The following is a 7,131-nucleotide window of genomic DNA, read 5'->3' as shown; positions in this document are numbered from 1 at the left end:
TAAGGTCTGGAAAGTCTAACTTTACAGAAAATATAACGGCATATTTTAGGGGCCACATGTACATACTACGTCGTGCACGTGTCATGGTCATTGTCACCTTTTGTATTCTGTTCGTTTGTTTCCCGAAATCGGAGGTATACGAAATAATTTCTACTGTCGATCGCCTGGTTTCTCTTCCACAGGTTAAGTGTTTATTTCTGTTTACGCCATTAGTACCTGTTACAGCTTTCATGTTGCCATTGTAAATTGGTTTCATGAAAGGTGTTTTGTGAAGGTTTTTATCGGCAATACAACGAGCTAAAACTACCGTAGTTAGTTTGTAATCTTCTGTAATTGGATAGACTCTTCATATTAACTAAGGGACCACATTTTTCAATTTTTCAAAAATAGAATGACAGATTATGCAAGGGCCGCTATGCGGCCTGAGGTAGAATTAACAATTTTTCTACGAGGGCGCACTGGATATGAAGTGACAGACAACGCGGCGAGTTGGTTATAGTCATTTTGCATCCAGCAAGCCCGAGCAAGCAAGCAAAGGGAAGAAAAATGTTATAACTAAAACTTAAGGTTCATGAGCCCGAAAAAAGGGGAAAAGGGAGGGTCGGGCCATTGTTATATCTCGTTTCCTTTATCTTCGTAGAATTCATATTATTAAAATCTGAACTATTGATATCAGATTTCCAGCATATTCATTGCCTTGGGAAGGACGAACGTCCTTAGTTCGAGTCTCATATTACTGCAGACAATTCACCACACACTGGTCAGAATTGATTGAATAACTGACGTGAAAAGAGGTCTTGGGGCTATTTTGAAATCGAGATTTCTTTGTTAACTCTGGGAGGTCAGGACGAAACGCCTAAATCGGAGGTCATGAGCGACAATTTCCGAGATTCTTTCCATAGAAGTAAGAACCAGCAATTTCTGAGATGGAACGTTTAGTGGCAGTAGGTGGTTAGGCCCTAAAGAGTCCAAATAAACCAACTCTTTCCGTTCATTCCAGTTTCCAGAATAACGTGGTTGTAGGGGTCTGGAATTAAAAATGCCCTTCAACAGTTGGATAAGCAATGGGTGTTCTCCCACTCTAAGGGTGTCTATTTTAGGGTGTGTTATAGAAATAGCCAAGCGATACACATTGAGGGTTCTGTAAGCTGTAAGCTTTGCCCATTTGAAATTCAAAGGCTAGAAATTCTAAAATGGCAGAAATATCTGCCTAAACTAGGTTAATTTCCCTTTCAGAACACTATAGTTCTCCGAGCTGAGGCATAGGTGCCTAAGGTACCTATCCATGCTGCCAGGAGCTAGTTTTGAGCTCTTTTCATGTCAGTTGTAAGCTTAATGGGGAAAATAACTGTTTTAAAGAGCCTGATTGCCCCTCAACTTGTCTATATCCTGTCACCCTTGCCAACAGAGCACGATATCTTAAATGAAATTAAAAAGCCTTTCTTCAATTTTTTTATGAAATGGAAAGGGCGACAAGATTAAACGGGACGTAATGATAGGGGCCTACTCTCGAGGAGGCCTAAGAATGATAGACATACAATCTCTTAACAAAGCACTTAAAACCATGTGGGTCATTAAATATCTTGATGAGTCAAACTTAGGCAAATGGAAACTTTTTTTCCGAAAATGAGTTACAAAATTACGGTGGTACTGCTGTTTTCAAAGGCAATCTTAAAAAAAGGAGATTTACCCAAAATTAAAGGGTTATCGGTTGTCTTTATAAAAGAAATTTGGCAAATTTGGTCTGAGACCAGTTATGAAGATAAATTAAATTCTATTGAACACTTCCTCCCAATGAGCTTGTGGCATAGTTCTGTAATAAGAATTGGAAACAGGCCAGTGTACTATAAAGAATGGCATGTTAAAGGTATTTCAAAGGTTTCACATCTAATGAAGGATGCAAACACTTTCCTTCCTTTTTATGAATTCACTGAACGATACAGCGTTAAAACACACTTTCTTAGTTTCAATGGTTTGATTTTTTCTTTAAAATCTCTCAGGGAGAGATGTAAAGTTAATGTGCATGTTAGGGAAAGCAATTATCAAATCTTCGTTGAAAATATATTAAAGGCCAAAAAGCCTAACAGAGTACTATACAAGGAACTGATTACTGTGAAACAACAACACCCAGCTCAAAGTCAAGAAAAATGGGTGCTGGACTGCCATCTGAAAACTTGTGAAAACTTTGATTGGAAATCGGTTTACCAAGCCCCATTCAAATACATTAAAGTAACCAAATTAATCACCTTCGAGTTTAAACTTTTTCATCGAGGGTTAGCTACAAATGATTTTCTTAAGAAAATAGGGCTTAAGCAAAACGATATTTGTACCTTTTGTGAATTTGAAATATAGAGTATAATTTATTTATTTTGGTCCTACAGTGTAACCTCCTCTTTTTGGAGAGATTTTAAAGGCTGGATTGTAGACAACCTTGACAACACAATGATTTTAGAGAAAATCAACCTTGGCGCAGCAATTGCTTTACGGGCCTCAGGCCGAATCTTTTCCACAAAGAAATGTACCTTTACTTCCTACTTGCCAGATATTTTATATGGAGTCTGTAAGACACAAGGTAAAGCTCCTAAGCTTGAAAATTTCCTTTGCTTTTCGACTCTCATCGTTTAGTTTGGTTCTCCTATGTCACGCACCATCATCAACTACTGATGATGGTATGTCTGGCCTGTCTTTGTGTTTTTATATGTGTACATATTCAACCTGCAAACTGGAGGTTGGCGAGTGGATGAACCTGCCCCTGAATGGATAGAAGGCCTGGAAAACTCGGAATTAACAAGGGGTTGGCTACACACAGGTCTAGAAGAAGTGGATACCATGGTTGTGTTTGCCAGACAGCGGCTATCAGGACTAGAGCTGATACCTCCTGAACTAGACATTGTCTGAGATGGCGCCCTACTAAAGCAAACGGGAGACAGGCGTAGCTCCGCACCTTGCTCCAGTTCTTGGAAAATTCATCGAATGCCCCTGCTTCTGGGTCTGGTCTTCAGCTGAAAAATCTTGGGTGTTGATCAGAGAGACGGAAAGCAAAGAGATCTAAGTCGAGGGGTCCCCAAGCTTGAAATATGACATTGAAAACAACCTGAGATAGTTGCCAATCGTTGTATTCGAACAGGGTTCGGGATTCTTGGTCTCTTGGTCTGCTCTGACATTAAACATCCCGGGTATGTGTTGACCTTCCAACACCAACTGCCATTACTCTGATCCCCAACTTTGGTAACAACCCCACTACTGGTCTCATGATTTTGGTAAAAAAACTGTTGGAGCTGAGGCGTTCTCTTTCCATAAGAATCTGAGAAATTTCTGGCGTTTTATTCATTCTTTACTGTGAACTTCACACCCTTCAAATCTAGTTTCACCAAGAAATCGTCTTTTTTTAGAAGGTCGAGGAGCATGTGATTCCCTTCCATCTTGACGTTCTTGTAACTCAGACATTAATTCAAATTGTTTAACCCCTGATGTTTTTTTGTCCATGGGAACTATTTGAATAGCTCCCTTTTTAAACAGCTCTTGCATTACTTTCTGTTCTAATGGAATTTCTTCTTGAGAAAAGGAACGTTGTAATGGGGTTTTCTTCCTGATGGGTAATTTCTGTAAAATCGAGGTGATATGCTTGTACCGCCTCTAAACCCCAAGGGTCTGTGCAAATTTTAGTCAACCTGTTAAAGGTACATGAGTTAACTTTAAAACCTCTAAATCTAAATGTATACTTGTGAGAGGCTGAGATCTGGTCTCTACTGACTGGGGTTACCGTTTGTCTGGGATGGTTGCCGAAAAGGATAACCTCTGCCTCTGGCTGGCCTCTCTCCGAAGCGGAAGAAGCCTCGGAATAGGGCGACTGTACAGGGGGGTTTCCAAAGGCACCAGCTCCTCTACTCCCTCTCAATTTGAAAGGAGCGGTACGTCCACGAAAAAAACTGCTGACTACTTCTACCAACACTGGAAGCTTGCTGAAGGGTTTTAGCTGTCTCTGATCGAGTTCTGAGACGCTCCCCGAAGCCATCACTGAACAGGTTTCTTTTGGCATCAGGGAAATTCTCGGTTATTAGTGAATCCAAGGACCTTTTACCATTAATCTTCTTAAGAACGACGGAACGCTGTTCTCATGCCAGGATAGAAGAAAATTTGCTAATCAAACGTAACCCATGGAAAGATACACTGAATAGTGCTCGCTTTTGATCAGAGGACAACACTACTTTGGCACGGGCGAATCATTCATTCAAGAGCTCCTACAGTAAAGCCATCGAGCCAACTACGTCTAATACTCAATCCTGGAGAAATTTGTTTTCCTTATCGGCCTGTTTGATACCAGGTACAAAGCAGACAAATGTTCATCTAGCATCGGTGAATAAGCCGCGTCCACATCAGGTCTGGGAAATTTGTGGCAGATTGTAAAGGTTTCCGGAAGCTATCAAGGAAAGGAGCTAACTGCTCACTTGCCAACCAACGAGAGGAGGATGATGGGAAATCCTAGTCACGTTCTTCGTCATGGTTTAAGACTTTCGCTCAAACGTGTTTGTTTAGATTGAGGTAGATTTAATTCACCATCTCCGTTAGACACTGTATCATGCAGCCATTGTCCTAACCTTTGGGCTTTGTGCGCTCCTGCGTCTTTCGCTTGCGTCTCAAGTTGTTTGGAAGGAGCTTTGAGTATTCCAGGTTGAAGAGACTCGTGCACTATATATACATCAGCTTGAACGTGCTAAGCCAACCGAAGCAAATGTAACTAAATCACTAGCTTGTGAGGTACCTTTATCCTTTGATATCGCGGTAGATTTTTCACCGATGACTTCTAAATTCGCAGGATTATCTTGAGATCCAGAGATAGCCGTCATGCTTATCCAAGAGCGAAATAGAATTGGATGATTGGGCATGTGTCAGCTGGGACTATGGTTCCTAGTTCCCCCGCGTTGGTTATTTGATTTTTCTTCTAATGTTCGCTGTTTTGGAGTGAACGTGTTCCAAAATAAAATGCGTTTTTCCAAAATTGAATTTTTCGTGGTCAAACACCTTCGTAACACCAAGGAAAGTTCAAATTCAGACAAGCAATACAAGTATCCTACTGCAGACATACGTTTATTCGAGTAATATAATGCTAGTAGGTCTAAAATTCATTTCCAAACGTGTTTCACAATATCAAGAATTTCCAACGAGTACTATTTTTCACAGAAAACTCTTGGCCAAAAACTGTACATACTTCACAGAACCCAATCAAACCCTTCAAATTTGCAGTATAAGACAGAAAACAAGCACTAAGTGGCATTTTAGATGAAAAAAATGTATTGGTCTAACAACATGATTGCTCTAATAATGAGTCATGTACATGGATGCAGAAGTTCTGCATCATTTCTGTGTCTTGCCAACTGAAATCACACTCTTGCTGAAACAGTTAAGAGTCGCAGAAATTTTGCGTCTCTATGAGTTCAGAGGTACACTCACATTCAATTTACAAATAGAACGGATGCAGAAATTCTGCATGCATGCCTAATTTTTTGGCTAATGTTCAATCAAACCAAAATTCTATTCACCAACGCAAACCTGGGGGCATGCAAAAATTCTGCATCATTATGTGTAGCAATAATCTGCATGACATACCTATTAAAAAAGAGGATGCAGAAATTCTGCGTCTCTATGAGTTCAGAGGTATATTCACATTCAATTTACAAATAGAACGGATGCAGTAATTTTGCATGCCTTAATTTTGGTTAATATTCAGTAAAAACCAAGAATAAATTCACCAACGCAAACCTGGGAACATGCAAAAATTCTGCATCATTATGTATATCAATCGGCATGGGTTACCTATTTAAAAAAAAAATGCAGAAATTCTGCGTCTCTATGAGTTCAGAGGTACACTCACACTCCATTTACAAATGGATAATGGTGCAGAAATTCTGCACGCCTAATTTTAATTGATGTACAGTTCAAACCATGGCACGTTCACATGCACGAACCCGTGCGCATGCAAAAATTCTGCATTCACATCATATCATTAAAAATAATAATAATAATAATAATAATAATAATAATAATAATAAGGAATTCTGTATCTCTTACATGCATGCTCTTTCGTAATAGATTTAGTTTTGGAGGTATTTATTTAGAAAACGGATGCCAACATTCTGCCCCTTCAACATGCAGAACAATCAAAAAAATAAAGAATTAATAAAGGTTATACAGAGAAAAATACGCAAGAATTCCTATCTCTTTTAGAAAAGTCGAAGGGAAACTGACAATGTTCTAAGATACTAATTCATTCTTATGACATGCCGAAGCCGGAGTGAGGCTTATGTGGCACAGGCCAGATCGGAGAGGAGATCCAGATGTACCACTGTTAATTTCAAAAAATGGTCAATTACACCAAATTCATTCTTGGGCAACATGCAGAATTTTTGCGCCTGTCATTAGTTTCATAACCAAAGGAGGTCAATAGTACACAATTTATTATTGGGATAAGGTGCTGAGTTTTCGCCCCCAAACGTTTTGCATAGCCACCACATTCATGTAACACCCCACCCTTACATGTGTCAGTGAAATAAACTTGTTTTTAACCAACAGAGCATGCTTGTTGATGAGTTTACAAAGTTTGACACTGCATAAATTTAGAATCCGAGGCAGTCTTAAGGCATTCGTCGAAAAAAACCTATTTTGGAAAAACGCATTTTATTTTGGAACACGTTAGTGACATAAAGTGGTGTTACATTGTTATATGGAGACGGTTGTTCTAAAGTATAAATACAAATTATTTTCGTAACTTTGCACTACATTCTTTACAGGCCGACAAGTAGGCGTTCACTTGGGGTGTAGTGATAAAAGCGAACAACAGGCAGCGGCAAATAAAACTCTACAGTCTGACAAAATTCCTTGGAACAGTACACGAATATACAGCTTAAAGATGTATCAAAGCAAGCAAGCAGCGACTGTAAATAAGAATTACATAGTCTGTGACAAAATTCCTTGGAAAACAGATCGCGGAAGCTTTCGCCGTTTACTCTGTCCTCACAATATTGTTTCTGAGCCCATTTGGCAAAACCACATCATGGCAGGGCAAGGTATTTCAAAGTGTTGGTCTCACTATCAACTCGAACAAGAACAAGGTTATGGACGTGGCAAAGGAAA

Source organism: Montipora capricornis, chromosome 11 (genome assembly GCF_036669925.1).
Source record: "Montipora capricornis isolate CH-2021 chromosome 11, ASM3666992v2, whole genome shotgun sequence".
In the NCBI taxonomy this organism is placed as follows: Eukaryota; Metazoa; Cnidaria; class Anthozoa; order Scleractinia; family Acroporidae; genus Montipora; species Montipora capricornis.
This window is presented reverse-complemented; position numbering follows the sequence as displayed.